Here is a 25,133-nt window from a genome sequence, read left to right as displayed (position 1 = left end):
CCCTTTCTATCAACAATACGCAAATCAAATTCTTGGAGCAAGAGAACCATCTAATAAGTCTAGGCTTAGCATCTTTCTTTTCCATAAGATATTTAATAGCAGCATGATCAGTGTGAATAGTAACTTTGGAATCAACATTATAAGGTCTGAACTTATCACAAGCAAACACAGCTGCTAAGATCTCTTTTTCAGTAGTGGCATCATTTCTCTGGGCGGTATCAAGAGTTTTACTAGCACACTGGATAAAATTCAATTTCTTATCAACTCTTTGCCCTAGAACTACAGCATAATCACTAGCATCACACATAATTTCAAAGGGTAAATTCCAATCAGGAGGCCGAACAAGAGGTGCAGTGATCAAAGCTTTCTTAAGTATTTCAAATGCTTCTACACAATCATCATCAAAGACAAAAGGAATATCTTTTTGCAATAAATTAGTCAGAGGCCTAGAGATTCTAGAAAAGTCCTTAATGAATCTCCTATAAAAACCGGCATGACCAAGGAAACTTCTTATACCTTTTATGTCCTTGGGACATGGCATCTTTTCAATAGCATCAACTTTAGCTTTATCAACTTCAATACCTCTCTCGGAAATCTTATGCCCCAAGACAATGCCTTCATTAACCATAAAGTGGCACTTTTCCCAATTCAAGACAAGACTAGTGTCTTCGCATCTCCGCAAAACTCGATCTAGGTTGCCCAAGCAATTATAAAAAGAGGATCCATAAACGGAGAAATCATCCATGAATACCTTGATACGTCTCCAACGTATCTATAATTTTTGATTGTTCCATGCTATTATATTACCCCTTTTGGATGTTTATGGGCTTTATTTTACACATTTATATCATTTTTGGGACTAACCTACTAACCGGAGGCCCAGCCCGTATTGCTGTTTTTTTGCCTATTTCAGTATTTTGAAGAAAAGGAATATCAAACGGAGTCCAAACGGAATGAAACCTTCGGAGGCATGATTTTTGGAACGAACGTGATCCAGAGGACTTGGAGTGCAAGTCAAGAAGCAGCCGAGGCGGCCACGAGATAGGAGGGCGCCCCCCCCCCCCTATAGGGCGCGCCCCCTATCTCGTGGGTCCCTCGGGCGTCCACCGACGTACTTCTTCCTCCTATATAAGCCTACGTACCCCGAAAACATCCGGGGAGCACCCGAAACACAATTTCCACCGCTGTAACCTTCTGTATCCGCGAGATCCCATCTTGGAGCCTTCGCCGATGTTCTGCCGGAGGGGGAATCGACCATGGAGGGCTTCCACATCAACACCATAGCCCTTCCGATGAGTTGTGAGTAGTTTACCACAGACCTACGGGTCCATAGTTATTATCTAGATGTCTTCTTCTCTCTCTTTTGGATCTCAATACAATGTTCTCCCCCTCTCTTGTGGAGATCTATTCAATGTAATCTCTTTTTGCGGTGTGTTTGTCGAGATCCGATGAATTGTGGGTTTATGATCAAGTTTATCTATGAATAATATTTGAATCTTCTCTGAATTCTTTTATGTATGATTGTTATCTTTGCAAGTCTCTTCGAATTATCAGTTTGGTTTGGCCTACTAGATTGATCTTTCTTGCCATGGGGGAAGTGCTTAGCTTTGGGTTCAATCTTGCGGTGTCCTCACCCAGTGACAGAAAGGGTTGCAAGGCACGTATTGTATGGTTGCCATCGAGGATAAAAAGATGGGGGTTATATCATATTGCATGAGTTTATCCCTCTACATCATGTCATCTTGCTTAATGCGTTACTCTGTTCTTTGTGAACTTAATACTCTAGATGCAGGCAGGAGTCGGTCGATGTGTGGAGTAATAGTAGTAGATGCAGACAGGAGTCGGTCTACTTGTTGCGGACGTGATGCCTATATACATGATCATGCCTAGATAATCTCATAATTATTCGCTTTTCTATCAATTGCTCGACAGTAATTTGTTCACCCACCGTAATACTTATGCTATCTCGAGAGAAGCCTCTAGTGAAACCGATGGCCCCCGGGTCTATTTCTTATCATATTTGCTTCCAATCTACTTTTATTTGCATCTTTACTTTTTGCATCTATATTATAAAATACCAAAAATATATTTATCTTATCATACTATCTCTATCAGATATCACTTTCGCAAGTGGTCGTGAAGGGATTGGCAACCCCTTTATTGCGTTGGTTGCGAGTTCTTTGTTTGTTTGTGTAGGTGCGTGGGACTTTTGAGGAGCCTCCTACTGGATTGATACCTTGGTTCTCAAAAACTGAGGGAAATACTTACGCTACTCTGCTACATCACCCTTTCCTCTTCAAGGAAAACCAACACAAGGTCAAGACGTAGCAAGAAGGATTTCTGGCGCCGTTGCCGGGGAGGTCTTCGCTCAAGTCAATACATACCAAGTACCCATCACAAACTCAACTCCCTTGCATTTAGATTATTTGCCATTTGCCTATCGTTTTCCTCTCCCCCACTTCACCTTTGCCGTTTTATTCGCCCTCTCTTTCCCAATCTCCTCCTCTCTTTTCGCTTGCCCCTTTTCCGTTTGCTTGTGTGTTAGATCGTTTGCCTTGTCGTTATGGCTAGTCCTCCTATCCTTATTATTACTCCCGAACATGAAATCCTCAATTTTAAGAAAAGGGAGGGAGAAAATTTAAAAGATGCTTGACATAGAATTTGCAATGCTCAAAATAGATCTACTAGGAAGCTTTCTACTTCCGTTCTTCTACGCAATTTTTATGTGGGCATCACTCCTTGGAATAGATGTGTTCTTGATACTGTTGCCGGAGGTGATTTCTTGAGTAGCCATACGTTTGATGCTTATAATGCTATGTTAGATTTGTTTGGCCCACCACCTCTTTTGGTTAATGGAACTGTTTTAACTTTAGAACACGTTATGCAACGGCTTGACATTACTGAAAATAAAATTGCCATTGTTGAGTTGTTTGAAAATTTGGATAAAAAGATTCATACTCATATCACCCAATATGGATCTAGGGTTGGAGTTACTTTGAAAAATCTTAAAGAGAAAGAACCTATAGTTAATGAAAAAATAGATCTTGATTCTGCTAGAATTGGTAAACTTGAGGATATAATCACCAACTTAGGTTCGGTGTTTTCTTCCATGAAAAACACTCCAAAACCTCCTACAAAAACCGCCAAGTTTATTTATGTTCCTAAAAATAAGGGTGAATCTTCTATTAAGGGAGATGCGGATCTCAAATCCATAAGTGTTCATCCCAATTGTCTCTATATCGTTAAGGAACCTTGTGCTACCAATGAGTTTCTTGAATTCGTGCATAAAGGCTTAGCCATTGCTAAAAGGCGAGAAACCCCTAGAGATCACAAGCGCTCTATTGATGAATTTAGTGCCAAAGATGGCACTCGTTAGATCTATCTTCGTTGTTATGCCTAGCTAGGGGCGTTAAACGATAGCGCTAGTTGGGAGGCAACCCAACTTTCTTTATGTTTTTTGTTTTTGCTCCTGTTTAGTAATAAATCTGGCATCTACTCTCTGTTTAGATGTGTTTTTATCTTTTAATTAGTGTTTGTGCGAAGTAGAACCTATAGGATAACCTATGATGATAGTTGATTTGATTCTGCTGAAAAACAGAAACTTTGCGTGCACCAATTTAATTTTGTTAAATCACAGATACGTGCTTTTGTGTTGATTCTTTTTTGCTTCTGATCAATAGACAAATTTTCCAGGACTTCCTATTTTGGTAGGATTTTTAGAGTTCCATAAGTTTGCATTAGTTACAGATTGCTACAGACTGTTCTGTTTTTGACAGATTCTGTTTTTCGTGTGTTGTTTGCTTATTTTGATGCATCTATGGCTAGTAAAATAGTTTATAAACCATAGAGAAGTTGGAATACAGTAGGTTTAACACCAAAATAAATAAATAATGAGTTCATTACAGTACCTTATGTGGTGGTTTTGTTTTCTTTCACTAACGGAGCTTATAAGATTTCTTGTTGAGTTTTGTGTTGTGAAGTTTTCAAGTTTTGGGTAAAGCTTTTATGGACTATGGAATAAGGAGTGGCAAGGGCCTAAGCTAGGGGATGCCCAAGGCACCCCAAGATATTCAAGGATAGCCAAAAGCCTAAGCTTGGGGATGCCCCGGGAAGGCATCCCCTCTTTCGTCTTCGTTCATTGGTAACTTTACTTGGAGCTATATTTTTATTCGCCACATGATATGTGTTTTGCTTGGAGCGTCGTGCTTTATATTAGTATTTGCTTTTTACTTTACCACAATCATCCTTGCTGTAGACACCTTTTGGGAGAAGCCTATTTGATTAGAATTTGCTAGAATACTCTATGTGCTTCACTTATATCTTTTGAGCTTGATAGTTTTTGCTCTAGTGCTTCACTTGTATCTTTTAGAGCACGATGGTGACTTATTTTTGTAGAAATTGCTAGTCTCTCATGCTTCACTTATATTATTTTGAGAGTCTTTTAGAACAGCATGGTATTTGCTTTGGTTACAAATTTGGTCCTAGAATGGTAGGCATCCAAGTTGGGTATAATAAAAACTATCATAGGCAGTGAATTGGATGCGATGATCAATTTGATACTTGATAATTGTTTTGAGATATGGAGGTAGTGATATTAAAGTCATGACAGTTGGGTGATTATGAATTTAAAGAATGCTTGTGTTGAAGTTCGCAACTCCCGTAGCATGCACGTATGGTTAAAGTTGTGTAACAAATTTGAAACATGAAGTGTACCTGGCTTGTGCATCCTTATGAGTGGCGGTCGGGGACAAGCGATGGTATTTTCTTACCAATATATCCCCCTAGGAGCATGCGCATAGTACTTGATTTTTGATGACTTCTAAATTTTTGCAATAAGTATATGAGTTCTTTTGACTAATGTTGAGTCCATGGATTATACACACATTTACCTTTCCACCATTGCTAGCCTCTTCGGTACCGTGCATTGCCCTTTCTCACCTTGAGAGTTGGTGCAAACTTCGCCGGTGCATCCAAACCCCGTGATATGATACGCTCTATCACACATAAACCTCCTTATATCTTCCTCAAAACAGCCACCATACCTACCTATTATGGCATTTCCATAGCCATTCCGAGATATATTGCCATGCAACTTTCCACCATTCCATTCATCATCTTCATGACATACATTACTTTTGTCATATTGCCATTGCATGATCATGTAGTTGACATCGTATTTGTGGCAAAGCCACCATGCATTATTTTTCATACATGTCACTCTTGATTCATTGCACCATCCCGATACACCGCCGGAGGAATTCATATAGAGTCATATCTTGTTCTACTTTCGAGTTGTAATTCATATGTTGTAATCAATGAAAGTGTGATGATCATCATTATTAGAGCATTACCCAAGAAAAAAATAAAGGCCAAAAAAAATAAAGGCCCAAAAAAAGAGGGAAAAAAGAAGAAAAAAGAAAATAAATAAAAAGGGCAATGTTACTATCTCTTTTTCCACACTTGTGCTTCAAAGTAGCACCTTGTAATTCATGTAGTGAGTCTCATATATTGTGCTTCAAAGTAGCACCATGTTTTTCATATAGTGAGTCTCGTAAGTTGTCTTTTTCATACTAGTGGGAATTTTTCGTTATAGAACTTGGCTTGTATATTCCTACGATGGGGTTCCTCAAATGCCCTAGGTCTTCGTGAGAAAGCAAGTTGGATGCACACCCACTAGTTTTCTTTTGTTGAGCATTCATTTATAGCTCTAGTGCATCCGTTGCATGGCAATCCCTACTCCTCATGTTGACATCAATTGATGGGCATCTCCATAGCCCGTTGATTATCCTCGTCAATGTGAGACTTTCTTCTCTTTTTTGTCTTCTCCACACAATCTTCATCATCATATTCTATTCCACCCATAGTGCTATGTCCATGGCTCACGCTCATGTATTGCGTGAAGGTTGAAAAAGTTTGAGATTATTTAAGTATGAAACAATTCCTTGGCTTGTCATCGGGGGTATAGAAGTTGGGAACATCTTTGTGTGATGAAAATGAAGCATAGCCTAACTATATGATTTTGTAGGGATGAACTTTTTTTGCCATGTTATTTTGAGAAGACATGATTACTTTGATTAGTGTGCTTGAAGTGTTACTATTTCTATTATCAATATGAACTTTTATTTTGAATCATTTGGATTGTCGGGGGGTGCTGATTCCACCAACACCTATGGGGACATGGCCCCTTTCGGTTCGGTGGGAGGCGGAGAGCGCACAAAGAGCGGATCAAGGCGGTGCACGCGGGGGGATTTTACCCAGCTTCGGGCCGCACGGATGCGTAAAACCCTACTGCTGCTTGTTTGTGTGTATTGGATCTTTGCTCAGGAGCGATCGACGCTACCAGACTGAGCGTGGGAGTGTTTCTGGTATCTCCAATGAGCCGAACTGGCCGCCCCCCCTCTACGTTGCGCTTGGGCCTCCTTTTATACTTTCAAGGGGTTACCCACAGGTGGCAACGTAGACTAGAAGGGTAAAAATGGAAAAGGATGCGGTAGGTGCAGCTACCGCTACTGTGGATACAGTGCACCCTACCTAACTCTGACGGTAGGGGACAAGGGCATTAAATGCCTGTCTGAGTCTCCTAAACAGTGCAAAAGGTGACCGTTAGGAGCGCCACCGTTTGCCACGATGGGCTTCTCTTCATCTCCGCTTGCCACCACGTACCCCTAGCTACACGGCCTCCTGCCACGTGTGCTTGGGAGAGTCCCAGAGCGACACGTTAGCAGGTGTGCTGGAGCGCGGGCACGAAGTGGGGGTTTCCCGCGGCAAGCTCCTTGCCGCGGCCGTCGTCTTGTCACGTCCGGAAGCTTGTCGCTCGCCGGATCTTGTCGGGACGCAGGGCGCGTTGCGGCATGCTTTCTCGGTATGCCTTGAGTAGCCTTCCCAGCAAGCTCCTCTTGCCGGGGTCTTGTCTCTTCCCGGCAAGATCCTCTTGTCGGGGCCTTGTTTGGCCTTCCCGGCAAGCTCCTCTTGCCGGGGCCTTGGTTTGAGTACTTTGTTCTTGAATGGTCTTCAAGGGATCCACGGAGGGTCTTGGCGGTCACCCGGCAAGCCTTGCCGCGGGGTGCTGCAACTGCCCGTGCACGAGTTCGGGATACTAGGGTACCCCTACTCTAGTACACCGACAGGAGCCCCCGGGCCTGGGCCATACACGGTGCCGAGCGCTGTTGGGCCAGGCCCAAAACAGTGCACGGGCACGCGCGGCCTAGGTCACGCCGAGTCTAACTCCGCTCCCACCGCGCACGCCCAGGACGGCACGCGTCAAACCCGGCGTCGTGGGTGAGATCATGGGTGGCGTGCGTGGGGCTAAGCCCCCCGAGCATGCGTCAGGCCGCGATGATGGGGACGGTTCACGCCCTCCTCCTTAAACGGAGGTAGGTGTGGGGGCGTGGTGCATTTACTGGACGGGGCCGGTGCGCGGTTTCCGGGACGTCCACTCCCCGCGTTCACGGGGCGGAGCGAGGCCGCCTCATCTGTCACCTTGGTTTTGCATCCCCGCCACGCGGCTCCCATGCGCTTGGGGTCACGGACAGTGGAGTGGGAAACTGGGCCGTCGCGAGCGGGTTGGCCCCGACTCCCTGCCCTTCCCGTGCCTTGATTCGCTGAGCGGGGCGGCCGAGCCCCCACCTCGCTCCTTTATAAAGAGCGGGATGGGAGCACAGAAATCCGCACTCTCTCATCTTCTCCTTTCTCCAGCTTCTGCTCCCCTTTCTCTCATCTGCCATGGAGAAAGGGAACCCAGTCCCTTCATCGGTGGCGGCGAGGGTCAAGTGCTGCGTGGACAGCTCCTCCGACAGCGAAGGCTCCTCCTTGAGCGAGAGCGACAAGGAGGGGAGCGACAGCGATGATGAGGGTAGCGGGCGGCAGGGTAGCGGGTCCGACTAGGCGTCGGGCGCCGCTTTGCGCGGCACCGGCGACCCCATCATCCCCGTCGCCGGCTTCTTGAACTCCCCGGGGTCGTCTCCTTGGGCGGGTGGCGTAGGGAGGCTGCGGAAGGGGAAGAGGGCAGGCGACAAGGCCGTCAAGCCGGAGTACGAGGGCGTGGTGCCCTCGACAGCATGCTGCGTCCTGTCGCCCCGTCTTTGAGCCCCGCTTCCAGCGCCACCGTCGCCGTCTAGCCTTCGGACGACCCCCGGGATGTTCCCTTGGTGTCTTCTGGCACCCGTAACTCGCCTAGGCACTCCTCTTGCCCTTTTCGCCTCCTTGACCTGCCTCCTGAAAAGAGGGGCAGGAAAGGGATTACGGGCATATTATCTTTTTAATTTGTAAGCCTTCGGGCCTTAGCTGTATCTAGACTTGTAATCCTCTCTTTCATGTTTTTCATCCTCTATGGACTGTACCTGAGTGGGATGTTTTTTAATGAAAAGAGGACGCTTGCCGGGTTATTTGTCTCGTGAGCTAAACCCACGCCAAGGAGCGAATCCTTGGTATCCCTCGGACAGACATTTCATCTCCCGGCAACAGGCCCTGCCGCCTTCCCACGTCGCTCAACCCTTCTCACATTTTAGACGGAGGCAGGAACGAGGTGGGTGCGGTCTCCTCATTTCATCCCTTTGTTGCCGCGACTACGACCAAACTTGGCCCCGAGAACGAGCCCCAGGGCCTAGAGTCGAGGGAGCACGGCAGTTACCGGGAAGAAATGTGGTTTCGCATTCCCCAGTCCATGAGAGGATGCATGATAAGGGATGAAAGACTTATCTGATATTGCAGCCCCCGGCAACTCTGGTTTGCCATGGACGATTCTTGGCACTCGCAGCCCCCAGCGATACTGGCTTGCCGGGGAGGCTTTTATCCTCTGCAGAGAACTTTGTCGTTCTCGATGCCGGCTTCCGGCAAGCTGGTCGCCAGGAAGGCTTTTTTCTTCGGCAGAGAACTTTGACGTTCTCGATGTCGGCTTCCGGCAAGCTTGTTGCCAGGAAGGCTTTTATCTTCGGCAGAGAATTTTGACGTTCTCGATGCCGGCTTCCGGCAAGCTTGTTGCCAGGAAGGCTTTTATCTTCGGCAGAGAATTTTGACGTTCTCGATGCCGGCTTCCGGCAAGCTTGTTGCCAGGAAGGCTTTTATATTCGGCAGAGAACTTTGACGTTCTCGATGCCGGCTTCCGGCAAGCTTGTTGCCAGGAAGGCTTTTACCTTCGGCAGAGAACTTTGACGTTCTCGATGTCGGCTTCCGGCAAGCTTGTTGCCAGGAAGGCTTTTGGCGAAGAACTTCGTTGTTCTTGACACCGGCTCCCGGCAAGATCGTCGCCGGAAAGGCTTATGGTGAAGAACTTCATCGTTCTTGACACCGGCTCCCGGCAAGATCGTTGCCGGAAAGGCTTATGGCGAAGAACTTCGTTGTTCTCGACGCCGGCTCCCGGCGAGATCGTTGCTGGAAAGGCTTATGGCGAAGAACTTCGTCGTTCTTGACGCCGGCTCCCGGCAAGATCATTGCCGGAAAGGCTTACGGCGAAGAACTTCGTCGTTCTTGACGCCGGCTCCCGGCAAGATCATTGCCAGAAAGGCTTATGGCGAAGAACTTCGTCGTTCCTGACGCCAAAAAGATTGGCCCTAAGGGCGTTGCCAGCCCCCGGGCCATAACTGCGTTCAAACATAGCAAGTGATTAGTATCCGAAGTGCACTTAACTCGTTTGCGAATTTTGACTTCTGCTACATATTCCCTATGCCTGCTGGAATGCTTTCCAGTGCGTGTGATCCAGCCAGCAGCGCTTGAGGGAACGGGCCCTTAGCGGCTATTCGGGAACATCGCTTCCCGGAAAGGATTACCTTCTTGGTTCTAGCGCAACCGCACAAGTTGCCGAGCGGACTCGAGGCAACATGGAGCGCAACTAGCCCCGAGAAGGCTCCTCGGCATACAGGTCTATGCAGAAATCTCAAATAAATAGCACATGCTATCTTCCTGTTCAACCCCTCTTTGTACGTCCACCCTACGCTTTCTAGGGAAACTTGCCGATGCAGGCACCCTTGCCGCGAGCGCCGAGTGCGGAACTTCAGCAGCCTGCTGGCGGGGTCGCTACCGACAAGCAATCTTGTCGAAACTAGTTGCAGCTTGCTTAAGTTGTTGAGCGGACTCGAAACAAAGTAAGGGCGCTAGCGTCTCACTTAATTTGCTGAGCGGACTCGAAGCAAAGTAAGGGCGCTAGCAGCTCACTTAAGTTGTTGAGCGGACTCGAAACAGAGTAAGGGCGCAACTAGCTACGAGTTGATTCCTCCGCGCACAGGTTTTCCGTACAAAGAGCAAGATCTCCGAGGCGGATAACCTTATACAGAAAGGAAATATCTAAAGTCTCGCACGACTTAGATTTTTCTGTTGCCGCACCGGCGTCGTTCTTTCGCTCGCCCGCTCCTTAGGAGCCATGATGATGAAGAACAGCCGCCGCCGAAGCCCCCTACCTGGCGCGCCAGAGATGTCGGGGGGTGCTGATTCCACCAACACCTATGGGGACAGGGCCCCTTTCGGTTCGGTGGGAGGCGGAGAGCGCACAAAGAGCGGATCGAGGCGGTGCACGCGGGGGGGATTTTACCCAGCTTCGGGCCGCACGGATGCGTAAAACCCTACTGCTGCTTGTTTGTGTGTATTGGATCTTTGCTCAGGAGCGATCGACGCTACCAGACTGAGCGTGGGAGTGTTTCTGGTATCTCCAATGAGCCAAACTGGCCGCCCCCCCTCTACGTTGCGCTTGGGCCTCCTTTTATACTTTCAAGGGGTTACCCACAGGTGGCAACGTAGACTAGAAGGGTAAAAATGGAAAAGGATGCGGTAGGTGCAGCTACCGCTACTATGGATACAGTGCACCCTACCTAACTCTGACGGCAGGGGACAAGGGCATTAAATGCCTGTCTGAGTCTCCTAAATAGTGCAAAAGGTGACCGTTAGGAGTGCCACCGTTTGCCACGATGGGCTTCTCTTCATCTCCGCTTGCCACCACGTACCCCTAGCTACACGGCCTCCTGCCACGTGTGCTTGGGAGAGTCCCAGAGCGACACGTTAGCAGGTGTGCTGGAGCGCGGGCACGAAGTGGGGGTTTCCCGCGGCAAGCTCCTTGCCGCGGCTGTCGTCTTGTCGCGTCCGGAAGCTTGTCACTCGACGGATCTTGCCGGGACGCAGGGCGCGTCGCGGCAAGCTTTCTCGGTATGCCTTGAGTAGCCTTCCCGGCAAGCTCCTCTTGCCGGGGTCTTGTCTCTTCCCGGCAAGATCCTCTTGTCGGGGCCTTGTTTGGCCTTCCCGGCAAGCTCCTCTTGCCGGGGCCTTGGTTTGAGTACTTTGTTCTTGAATGGTCTTCAAGGGATCCACGGAGGGTCTTGGCGGTCACCCGGCAAGCCTTGCCGCGGGGTGCTGCAACTGCCCGTGCACGAGTTCGGGATACTAGGGTACCCCTACTCTAGTACACCGACATGGATCTGAACATTCATGCCACAATAAAGAAAATTACATTGAGAATTATGCTAGGTAGCATTCCACATCAAAAATTTCTTTTTTATCATTTACCTACTCGAGGATGAGCAGGAATTAAACTTGGGGATGCTTGATACGTCTCCAACGTATCTATAATTTTTGATTGTTCCATGCTATTATATTACCCCTTTTGGATGTTTATGGGCTTCATTTTACACATTTATATCATTTTTGGGACTAACCTACTAACCGGAGGCCCAACCCGTATTGCTATTTTTTTTTGCCTATTTCAGTATTTCGAAGAAAAGGAATATCAAACAGAGTCCAAACGGAATGAAACCTTTGGAGGCGTGATTTTTGGAATGAACGTGATCCAGAGGACTTGGAGTGCAAGTCAAGAAGCAGCCGAGGCGGCCACGAGATAGGAGGCCCCCCCCCCTATAGGGCGCGCCCCCTGTCTCGTGGGCCCCTCGGGCGTCCACCGACGTACTTCTTCCTCCTATATAAGCCTACGTACCCCGAAAACATCCGGGGAGCACCCAAAACACAATTTCCACCGCCGTAACCTTCTGTATCCGCGAGATCTCATCTTGGAGCCTTCGCCGGTGTTCTGCCGAAGGGGGAATCGACCATGGAGGGCTTCTACATCAACACCATAGCCCTTCCGATGACTTGTGAGTAGTTTACCACAGGCCTACGGGTCCATAGTTATTAGCTAGATGGCTTCTTCTCTCTTTTTGGATCTCAATACAATGTTCTCCCCCTCTCTTGTGGAGATCTATTCGATGTAATCTCTCTTTGCGGTGTGTTTGTCGAGATCTGATGAATTGTGGGTTTATGATCAAGTTTATCTATGAATAATATTTGAATCTTCTCTGAATTCTTTTATGTATGATTGGGTTATCTTTGCAAGTCTCTTCGAATTATCAGTTTGGTTTGGCTTACTAGATTGATCTTTCTTGCCATGGGAGAAGTGCTTAGCTTTGGGTTCAATCTTGCAGTGTCGTTACCCAGTGACAGAAAGGGTTGCAAGGCACGTATTATATTGTTGCCATCGAGGATAAAAGGTTGGGGTTTATATCATATTGCATGAGTTTATCCCTCTACATCATGTCATCTTGCTTAATGCGTTACTCTATTCTTTGTGAACTTAATACTCTAGATGCAGGTAGGAGTTGGTCGATGTGTGGGTAATAGTACTAGATGCACGCAGGAGTCGGTCTACTTGTTGCAGACGTGATGCCTATATACATGATCATGCCTAGATAATCTCATAATTATTCGCTTTTCTATCAATTGCTCAACAGTAATTTGTTCACCTACCGTAATACTTATGCTATCTCGAGAGAAGCCTCTAGTGAAACCTATGGCCCCGGGTCTATTTCTTATCATATTTTCTTCCAATCTACTTTTATTTGCATCTTTACTTTTTGCATCTATATTATAAAATACCAAAAATATATTTATCTTATCATACTATCTCTATCAGATCTCACTTTCGCAAGTGGTCGTGAAGGGATTGACAACCCCTTTATTGTGTTGGTCGTGAGTTCTTTGTTTGTTTGTGTAGGTGCGTGGGACTTTTGAGGAGCCTCCTACTGGATTGATACCTTGGTTCTCAAAAACTAAGGGAAATACTTACGCTACTCTGCTGCATCACCCTTTTCCTCTTCAAGGAAAACTAACGCAAGCTCAAGACGTAGCATACCTCACAAATCTTTTCACAAAAGTCAGAGAATATATCCATCATGCATCTTTCAAAGGTAGCAGTTGCATTACATAAACCAAAAGGCATCCGTCTATAAGCAAAAGTACCAAAAGGGCAAGTAAAAGTAGTTTTTGATTGATCCTCCGTTGACACAGGTATTTGAGAGAAACCAGAATAACCATCTAGAAAGCATAAATGTGTGTGTTTGGACAGTCTTTCTAGCATTTGATCAATGAAAGGTAAAGGGTAATGATCTTTCTTAGTAGCTTTATTTAATTTATGGAAATCAATTACCATCCTATAACCTGTAATAATTCTTTGCGGGATCAATTCATCTTCATCATTAGGAACGACAGTAATACCTCCCTTTTTAGGAACGCAATGGACAGGACTTACCCAATCACTATCAGCAACGGGATAAATTATACCTGCCTCAAGGAGCTTTAGTATCTCCTTTCTTACCACTTCTTTCATCTTAGGATTCAATCGTCGTTGAGGATCTCTAACTAGTTTGGCATCTTTCTCCAGATTTATTTTGTGTTGGCATAGAGTGGGACTAATGCCATTGAGATCATCTAGAGTATATCCAATAGCAGCACGGTGCTTCTTTAGAGTTTTCAATAATCTTTCTTCTTCTTGCTCTGAAAGGTTAGCACTAATAGTAACATGATATATTTTCTTTTCATCAAGATAAGCATACTTAAGATTATCAGGTAATGGTTTGAGCTCAAACACGGGATCACCCTTGGGTGGAGGGGGATCCCCTAGGATTTCAATAGGTAGATTGTGTTTCGGAATAGGACCCTGTTGAAGGAACATTTCGTCTATTTCCCTTCTTTCATTCATAAACATATCATTTTCATGGTCTAGCAAATATTGTTCTAACGGATCAGTAGGAGGCACGGCAATAGAGGCAAGACCAATAATCTCATCTTTACTAGGTGATTCTTTATCACGGGGTTGTCTATGAAACTTAACAAAATTAAACTCATGAAACATATCACCTAAGCCAATTGCAACAACATCCTTTTTGCAATCAATCCTAGCATTAACAGTATTCAAGAAGGGTCTATCAAAAATAATGGGACAAAAGTCATCTTGTGGGGAACTAAGAACAAGAAAATCAGTAGGATATTTAACCTTCCCACACAAGACTTCAACATCTCTAACAATCCCTACTGGTGAAATAGTATCTCTATTGGCAAGCTTGATAGTAACATCAATACCTTCCAATTTAGCTGGTGCAATATCATGCATAATTTCTTTATATAAGTCATAGGGTATTGCACTAGCACTAGCACCCATATCACATAAGCCATGATAACAATGATCTCCTATTTTAACAGAAATAACAGGCATGCCTACAATAGGTCTATGTATCTTAGCATTTGGTCTAACAATATTAGCAGTCTCACCATAGAAATAAATAACATGCCCATCTAAACTATCATCCAAGAGATCTTTAGCCATAGCAATACTAGGTTCAACTTTGATTTGCTCAGGAGGTGTATAAGTCCTAGTATTACTCTTATGAACAACAGTCAAAGTTTTAGCATGATCCTTTATCCTAACAGGAAAAGGAGGTTTCTCAACATAAGTAGTAGGAACAATAGGATCATTATAAGTGACAGTCTTTTCTTCAACTGTAATAGGTGCAACTACTTTTACTTCAATGGGAGGATTATATTTAAACCACTTCTCCTTAAGGAGATCAATGTGAGTAGCAAAAGATTCACAAAAAACAGCTACTATCTCAGAGTCAAGTCCATACTTAGCGCTAAATCCACGAAAAGCATCGGTATCCATAAAAGATTTAACACAATCAAACTTAGGTGTTATACCTGAATCCTTACCATCGTCGAAACCCCAATCTTTAGAGTTGCGTTTAATTCTTTCCAATAAGTCCCACTTGAATTCAGTAGTCTTCAGCATATAGGAACCAACACAGGAAGTATCAAGCATGGTGCGATCATTGGGAGAAAGCCGAGCATAAAAGTTTTGAATAATCATTTCTCAAGAGAGCTCATGATTGGGGCATGAATATAACATTGACTTAAGCCTCCCCCAAGCTTGAGCGATGCTTTCTCCTTCGCGAGGGCAGAAATTATATATGTAATTACGATCACGATGAACAAGATGCATAGGATAGAACTTCTGGTGAAATTCCAACTTCAATCGTTTATAATTCCAAGATCCCGTATCATCACATAGCCTATACCATGTCAATGCATCCCCCTTCAAAGATAAAGGGAAGACCTTCCTTTTGACAACATCATCGGGAATACCTGCAAGCTTAAATAATCCACAAACTTCATCCACAAAGATAAGGTGTAAATCGGGATGCAATGTTCCATCTCCTACAAAGGGATTAGCTAGCAGTTTCTCTATCATACCCGAAGGAATCTCAAAGTAAATATTTTCAGTAGGTTCAGTAGGTTGAGGAGCAACTCTTTGCTCTTCTGGTCGGGGTGAAGATACCCCAAACAAGCCCCTCAAATGATTAGTTTCCATAGTAACAAGTGACAGAAAATTTTAGCACACTATACAAATGTTTCCTTACCAAGTTCCACTCACCAAAGGCGCTTCGCTCCCCGGCAATGGCGCCAGAAAAGAGTCTTGATGACCCACAAGTATAGGGGATCTATCATAGTCCTTTCGATGAGTAAGAGTGTCGAATCCAATAAGGAGCAGAAGAAAATGACAAGCGGTTTTCAGTAAGGTTTTCTCTGCAATCACTGAAATTGTAGGTAACAGATAGTTTTGTGATAAGATAAATTGTAACGAGTAACAAGCAATGAAAGTAAATAAAGTGCAGCAAGGTGGCCCAATCCTTTTTGTAGCAAAGGACAAGCCTGGACAATTTCTTATAATGAGAAAAGCGCTCCCGAGGACACATGGGAATTATCGTCAAGCTAGTTTTCATCACGCTCATATGATTCGCGTTCGGTACTTTGATAATTTGATATGTGGGTGGACCGGTGCTTGGGTACTTCCCTTAATTGGACAAGCATCCCACTTATGATTAACCCCTATTGCAAGCATCCGCAACAATAAAAGAAGTATTAAGGTAAACCTAACCACAACATTAGACATATGGATCCAAATCAGCCCCTTACGAAGCAACGCATAAACTAGGGTTTAAGCTTCTGTCACTCTAGCAACCCATCATATACTTATTACTTTCCAATGCCTTCCTCTAGGCCCAAATAATTGTGAAGTGTCATGTAGTCGACGTTCACATAACACCACTAGAGGAAAGACAACATACATCTCATCAAAATATTGAACGAATACCAAATTCACATGACTACTAATAGCAAGACTTCACCCATGTCCTCAGGAACAAATGTAACTACTCATAAACCATATTCATGTTCATAATCAGAGGAGTATTAATATGCATTAAGAATCTGAACATATGATCTTCCACCAAGTAAACCAATTAGCATCAACTACAAGGAGTAATCAACACTACTAGCAACCCACAGGTACCAATTTGTGGTTTTGATACAAGATTGGACATAAGAGATGAACTAGGGTTTTGAGAGGAGATGGTGCTGGTGAAGATGTTGATGAAGATTGACCCCCTCCCGATGAGAGGATCGTTGGTGATGATGATGGTGATGATTTCCCCCTCCCGGAGGGAAGTTTCCCCGGTAGAACAGCTCCGCTGGAGCCCTAGATTGGTTCCGCCAAGGTTCCGCCTCGTGGCGGCGGAGTTTCTCCCGTAAGCTTGCTTATGATTTTTTTCAGGGTAAAAGCCTTCCTATAGCAGAAGATGGGCACCGGAGGGCCACCAGGGGGCCCAGGAGACAGGGGGGCACGCCCAGTAGGGGTGGGCACGCCCCCCACCCTCCTGGCCAGGGTGTGAGCCCCCTCTGGTGTTTTCTTATATCAATAATTCTTATTAATTCCAAAACTGGCTTCCGTGGAGTTTCAGGATTTTTGGAGCTGTGTAGAATAGGTTTCCAATATTTGCTCCTTTTCCAGCCAGAATTCCAGCTGCCGGCATTCCCCCTCTTCATGGTAAACCTTGTAAAATAAGAGATAATAGCCATAAGTATTGAGACATAATGTGAAATAACAGCCCATAATGCAATAAATATTGATATAAAAGCACGATGCAAAATGGACGTATCAACGGGTCTGCCACATTCAGATCCGTATGTATTTTGCAAATTTCTATGTCTACAATGCTCTGCATGGAGCTACTCTAGCTAATTACTCCCACTTCCAATACGTATCTAGATTGAGACTCAGAGTCATCTGGATTGGTGTAAAAGCTTGCATCAACGTAACTCTTTACGACGAACTCTTTATCACCTCCATAACCGAGAAATATTTCCTTAGTCCTCTAAGGATAATTTTGGCTGCTGTCTAGTGATCTACTCCTGGATCACTACTGTACCCCTTGCCAAACTCATGGAAAGGTACACAACAGATTTGGTACACAACATGACATACTTTATAGAACCTATGGCCGAGGCATAGGGAATGACTTTAATTTTCTCTCTATCTTCTGTAGTGGTTGGGCTTTGAGTCTAACTCAACTTCAGACCTTGTAACACATGCAAGAACCCATTCTTTGATTGATCCATTTCAAACTTCTTCAAAACTTTATCAAGGTATGTGCTTTGTGAAAGTCCTATTAAGCGTCTTGATCTATCCCTATAGATCTTGATGCCCAATATATAAGCAGCTTCACCGAGGTCTTTCATTGAAATATTCTTATTAAAGTATCCATGAAGGATCGAAAAGCAGTCCCAATACACTTTGTTAGCACCTTTAGGATCGACAAAACCTTCTGGTTGCATCATATTCAACTCTTCTTTAAGATATCCATTAAGGAATGCAGTTCTGACATCCATTTGCCAGATTTCATAATCAGAAAATGTGGCAATTGATAACATGATTCGGACAGATTTAAGCATCGCTACGGGTGAGAAGGTCTCATCGTAGTCAACCCATTGAACTTGTTGAAAACCTTTTGCAACAAGTCGAGATTTGTAGACAGTAACATTATCATCGGCGTCAGTCTTCTTCTTGAAGATCCATTTATTTTCTATGGCTTGCCGATCATTGGGCAAGTCCACCAAAGTCCATACTTTGTTCCCATACATGGATCCTATCTCAGATTTCATGGCCTCGAGCCATTTGTCAGAATCTGGGCTCATCATAGCTTCTTCATAATTCATAGGTTTGCCATGGTCTAGTAACATGACTTTCAGGATAGGATTACCGTACCATTCTGGTGTGGAACGTTCTCTGTTCGACCTATGAGGTCCAGTAGTAACTTGATCTGAAGTTTCATGATCATCATCATTAACTTCCTCTCCAGTTGGTGTAGGCATCACAAGAACGAATTTCTATGATGTGCTACTTTCCAAATTGAGAGAAGGTACAATTACCTCATCGAGTTCTACTTTCCTCCCACTCACTTCTTTCAAGAGAAACTCCTTCTCTAGAAAGGTTCTATTCTTGGCAACAAAGATCTTGCCTTCGGATTTGTGGTAGAAGGTGTACCCAATTGTTTCCTTAGGGTATCATATGAAGACGCACTTCTCTGATTTGGGTTCGAGCTTATTAGGCTGAAGCCTTTTGACATAAGTGTCGCAACCCCAAACTTTAAGAAACGACATCTTAGGTTTCTTGCCAAACCACAGTTCATACGGTGTCATCTCAACGGATTTAGACGGTACCCTATTTAACGTGAATGCAGTTATCTCTAATGCATAGCCCCAAAATGATAGTGGTAAATCAGTAAGAGACATCACAGATCGCACCATATCTAATAAAGTACGGCTACGACGTTCGGACTCACCATTACGTTGTGGTGTTCCAGGTCACGTGAGTTGTGAAACTATTCCACATTGTTTTAAATGAAGGCCAAACTCGTAACTCAAATATTCGCCTCCGCGATCAGATCATAGAAACTTTATTTTCTTGTTATGATGATTCTCCACTTCACTCTGAAATTCTTTGAACTTTTCAAACGTTTCGGGCTTTTGTTTCATTAAGTAGATATACCCATATCTGCTTAAATCATCTATGAAGGTCAGAAAATAACGATACCCGCCGCATGTCTCAACACTCATCGGACTGCATACATCGGTATGTATTATTTCCAATAAGTCATTGGCTCGCTCCATTGTTCCGCAGAACGGAGTTTTAGTCATCTTGCCCATGAGGCATGGTTCGCAATTATAAAATGATTCATAATCAAGTGATTCCAAAAGCCCATCAGCATGGAGTTTCTTCATGCGCTTTACACCAATATGACCTAAACGGCAGTGCCATGTATATGTTGCACTATCATTATCAACTTTGCATCTTTTGGCATCAATGTTATGAATATGTGTATCACCACAATGGAGATTCAACGGAAATAGACCACTCTTCAAGGGTGCATGACCATAAAAGATATCACTCATATAAATAGATCACCCATTATTCTCTGATTTAAATGAATAACCACCTCGCACTAAACAAGATCCAAATATAATGTTCATGCTCAACGCTGGCACCAAATAACAATTATTCAGGTCTAAAACTAATCCCGAAGGTGGATGTAGAGGTAGCGTGCCGACGGCGATCACATCGACCTTGGAACCATTCCCGACGCGCATCGTCACCTCGTCCTTAGCCAACCTTTGTTTAATCTGTAGCTCCTGTTTCGAGCTACAAATATGAGCAAACAAACCGGTATCAAATACCTAGGCGCTACTACGAGCATTAGTAAGACACACATCAATAACATGTATATCAAATATACCTCTGTTCACTTTCCCATCCTTCTTATCCGACAAATACTTGGGGCAGTTCCGCTTCCAGTGACCAGTCCCTTTGAAGTAGAAGCACTCAGTTTCAAGCTTGGGTCCAGCTTTGGGCTTCTTCCTGGGAGTGGAAAGTTGCTTGCCATTCTTCTTGAAGTTCCCTTGCCTTTCTTCTTAAAACTAGTGGTCTTGTTAACCATCAACACTTGATGCTCCTTCTTGATTTTTACCTCCGCGGTTTTAAGCATTGCAAAGAGCTCGGGAATTGTTTTGTTCATCCCTTTGTCACACCCTAGCTAGTTCATGCATTAGAGTGTTGCATCATGTCTATCATTTCATCAGAAACTTGAAATGGGGATGCCAGAACCCCCAGCCCCCTCTGAAAACAACTAGGGTTTACTAAAAATAATTTCAATGAACCTGAAATGCCCTTCTAAAATGTCCATCATTTTTGTCCTGGTTCAGAACCTCTGCCAAAAGTGATGCACAGTTTTCTAGGTCATCCTAAGGTCTTTGAGTTAATTCATAATTATTTGAATTTGGGTATTTTAAATTTATAAAATATTTCAAATGCTCAAATATCTCCAAACTAAAATGTTTCATGTTGGAAATAATCCAACTATGGACCAGAAGCAGTTTGGTGATTTTAGGAGTTGCCTAGGTATTTTTAATAATTCAACAAAGTTGCAGAAAAATAGAAAAAGAAAAACAACAGAAAGGAAAACTTACTTGGCGCCTGCAACCCGGCCCACCTGCCGGCCCAGCCCAGCGCCGCGCCAGCGAGCTGCTTGCCCGGCCAGGCAGGCAGGCATGTGCTCGACGGTGAGCACCGCATGGGTGCCACGCACCTGCTCGCCGCCTCGCCGCTCCACTCACCCGGCTAACGACGTGGATCGCTCCCCCTCGCTCTCCCGAACCCCCCAGACACCTCCTCTCCTCTCCAGCTCCTCCCCCTCGCGCTCCCCAGCCATGGCCGACGCCACCGCCGCCGCTCCATCGCCGTAGCCGCGCTACCCGCCGCCCGTGCGTCGTCTCGTCGTGTCCAGGAGCTCCGCCGCCGTCCACTTCGTCGAGCTACCCGAGCCCCGTGTGCTCGCAAGGCCCGAGTCCACCGCACCGACCTCGCCCGAGTCCGCCGTCGCCGGAGATCCCCTTCAACGCCGTCGCCGCATCAGCTCGTCCCCGACCTCGCCGGTGGCCTCTACGGGTGCTCTGTGAGCCTAGCTACCCCTCCTAACCTTCCTTTCTCGCCCCCGAGCCGTGTAGCCACCGCACGAAGATCACCCGCACGCACCGCCGTGGATCTCGTCGCCGACGTGCTCCCGGCCATCCTCCGGCCACCTCTCGGTGTCCAACGCACTCACCACGCTGCGTTGAGTCCAACCGTGCACTCCCCGCACCTCACCGCACCCTCTAGCCTCGAGTTCGTCCCCAACCGAACTCCGGTGGCCGCCTAGGTCGTCGCCGGCGCCAACTCCGGCCACCCCGACCCCAACTGACTCCACCAAGAGTCGCGGCTCATCCTCAGCTCCACCCCGATGCCCTCCGCGACCCATTTGGTGGCCGGAACGGCAAAAACCACTTCCGCCGCCGCGTCGGGCTCGCCGGCGACTAAACGCCGGTGCAGCCGTTTTGACTTTGACCACGGGTGGGCCCCGGTTGACTCTGTTGAGTCAATGACAGGTGGGGCCCCCTTCTGCTAATTATCCAGATTAGTTTAAACTAAATTAAATTAGTTAATTAGCCACTGACACCCTGGACCCACGCGTCAGGTTTGACCTAGACCGGGTTTGTTGACTTGCTGAGGTCAGCATGACCTCATGCTGACGCAGTAAACCTTTTTTGAAATTAAAAAAAATCTAAAATGATTTATAAATTCCAGAAATTGTTGCAAACTTCAAAAATTCATATAAATTCAACCGTAGCTCCAAATCAAACAAATTATATATGAAAAATGATTAGAAAAATCCAATCTATTCATCTGTACTAGTATCATGCATGTTTAAACAAGCTAACTTGAGGTTTAGTGCAGAACAAGATAAAACACTTTAAAGGGCCATTTATGAGTTTGAAATTTGAATCTTTGGTTCAAATTGATTCAAACCCATCTGGTTTTAGTTGAATTAGCCCAACACACTCATATTTCCATGTGTTCATGCATGCATCATATTTTCGCACATTGTTTGGTGATGGTTGTGTATCGGTGTTCTTTGCGGCAGGTTCTGCCTCCGAGGAGTACCGTGATTACCCTAGCGAAGAACCGTATCCGTGCATCGATCCATCAGGCAAGCAACCAACCATTTGATCATATCGATACAATCCCATGTTCTCGCTCTTGCTCTCTTTTACTGCATTAAGACAACACGTTTTAAACTGCTGTGTGCTACGGTAGTTGAACCCATTTCCTCTGCATGACCTGTCATTGCCACAGTAATTAGATGAAACCCACTAGCATGTGTAGGAATTGATTGAGCCATATGTATGTGTTGTTCCTACCTTGCTATGCCTGCTATGCTTAGAGTCGTGTCAGGTCTGGTTCATCTGGGTGATGGGCTAGAGTGAAATGATCATGTTGGTAATGAGAGTGATGTGGTGAACACGATTGGTAAAGGTATCGATGAGAGGCCATGTAGGAGTACATGGTGGGTTGTTTCATTGAAGCCGACCTTAAGCACTGAGATCTGTATGTGTGATTCAAGATACAGCTACTACCATGCATTGGGCCCTGAAATATGACCCCGCTCGACTTCTTATTCACCCTAGTCCTCTGTCCAGGAGTTGCAAGTAGTTTCTGGTGTTTGTAACCTACTGGAGGCCGTGGACAGTGCTGACAGTAGGGGTGGGCTGTGATGCAGTAGGTACGTGGCCGGGAATAACGGGCACCCGTTAGGTGTCACGGAACCCTGTACACATCGTTCGGGGCCGTATGGGAAACCTCGGCCGGACTCCCTACGGATGGAACCTGGATAGGCGATAAACCTGGACTAGAGACTTAGGTGTTTAGGTAGGTCGTGGTCTACACCCACGTCGGCTTTCGCTTGAAGTCTGCCGAGCACATGTCGTGTGCAGACGCTAAGTGGTGGAAACATGTATGAAGAAGTACACCCCTGCAGGGTTAACATGATCTATTCGAATAGCCGTGTCCGCGGTAAAGGACTACTTGGTTGCCTATACAGTTCATAGACAAGTAAACTGGATACTACTAAGTCTCGTAGGATAGTTTAGCCAAGAGTCAAAGCTGGCTTGCTGCAATAACTCCACCAACCCTTCTTGATAATGTGCATGTATGTAGGATCTGACGTAAGTCTTGCTGGGTACCTTTGTACTCATGTTGCTATAATTTACATTTTACAGAAGGCGCTGCAACCCCTTCTGATGGGTTCTTCGTAGACGTTGACATCGACGAGTAGACTAAGGCCCAGGTGGTAATCCTGAGCTTGTGAAGGTCCACGTAGTATAGCTAGGCTTTCCAAGCCTCTTTTATTTTACTAGTTGTCTGTACTCAGACAAGTTACTTCCGCTGCTGGTTTGTATGACTGTATGATTTGAATGTGGGTCGTGTGACCCGTACTTGTATGTATGTTATGTATGGCTCTCTGAGCCTTTAAATAAAGTACTTGTGTCGTAGAGTCATGTTGTGATGCCTTGTTGTATTTGCACATATCGAGCATATTGTGTGTATGATTGAAATGCTTGGTATGTGTGGGATCTGACTATCTAGTTGTTTATCTTTAGTAGTCTCTCTTATCGGGAAATGTCTCCTAGTGTTTCCATTGAGCCATGGTAGCTTGCTACTGCTCCGGAACACTAAGGCTGGCCGGCATGTGTCCTTCTTCGTTCCTGTGTTTGTCCCTTCGGGGAAATGTCACGCATTGAGTACCGGAGCCCTGTTAGCCCGCTACAGCCCGGTTTACCGGAGTCCTGCTAGCCCAGTGCTACAGCCCGGACCCACTTGCTGATGACCGACACGTTCGATGCTGGGTCATGGATGCCTGTCCCTGTAAGTCTGTGCCACTTTGGGTTTACGACTAGTCATGTCAGCCCGGGCTCCTTATCATATGGATGCTAGCGACATCATCATATATGTGAGCCAAAAGGCGCAAACGGTCCCGGGCAAAGGTAAGGCGACACCCGTGGGAATACCGTGTGTGAGGCCGCAAAGTGATATGAGGTGTTACAGGCTAGATCGATGTGACATTGAGTCGGGGTCCTGACAGCGTTGGCATCAGAGCCGGACTGCCTGTAGGTTCTCCAAGCCAAACTGGTCGATGTTGAGTCTAGAAATGCTTTAGTTATATGTAGGGGAATTGATTGTGGGATGGTACGTAAGGCTCTTTTTACTTCTTTACCTCATGGCATTCTGATCTGAGTCAGTCCATTCTTCTACCGGGGATTAAGGATTAGGATCTTCTCTCTCTATCAGGTTCACGTGTTACGAATCAGTAGTACCTTATAGGTTTGATGACTACAAGCCTAGTTTAGTTCTACTACCTTGTTATGCTGATAAGTTGAACCCAGAACCTTGATATGATATTGTTGAGTGTCTATGCAATTTTTTTATAAATGTCTCAAACCCTTCTTGAGCATTTATAGCCGTCATGCTGTCGAAATTTTGCTAGAAATTCTAATGCCTTTGCATTATGGTTGTGCTTTCAGATGGCCACTTGCGACCAAAATCAAGTGGTTCTCCTGACCCGATGCATTGGTGTGACCGGTCATACGTCTATGTTAGTCCGAGTGATGATCGAGACGGGTTACCGTTGGTATCCCGAATACACGGTCGAAGAGCAGTTTCGAGATTTTAACCAAAGCCAGTATCTTTGCACCGTCCGGATATTTCCCTCTTATCCTGGTTCTACCGAGGCTCTTCACTGTTCCTATGGGCTCGGTGTTACTATTGAGATGGTTGTGCAAGATGCGGCTTATTCTATGATGACCATCATGTGAGTCAGGTCTGGCCTGCTTCGCAACACCGACTTCCGGTATATGCCGGCTTCACTTCCTGGAGCGCACGGATATCTCCGGGCTATCTATGCTGACCCCAGTCAGGAGGACTCACTAACTCGCACCACTGCTGAGTTGCTCGAGGATAAGGACCGAGAGAATCGGGCCTTGAGAATGGAGCTTTTCAACACCCGCGCTGATCATTGGGCCACCTTGACTCAGTTTGCACCGGCTGTGCAAGCTGGATGCATGGATATGAGAGATCTGTATCCTGTTAGGTCTGCTCTGCCGGACATGATGGATTGGCGTGATGT

The sequence above is a fragment of the Triticum aestivum genome, chromosome 2B (genome assembly GCF_018294505.1).
Source record: "Triticum aestivum cultivar Chinese Spring chromosome 2B, IWGSC CS RefSeq v2.1, whole genome shotgun sequence".
Lineage (NCBI taxonomy): Eukaryota > Viridiplantae > Streptophyta > Magnoliopsida > Poales > Poaceae > Triticum > Triticum aestivum.
Note: the sequence above shows the minus strand (reverse complement) of the source record.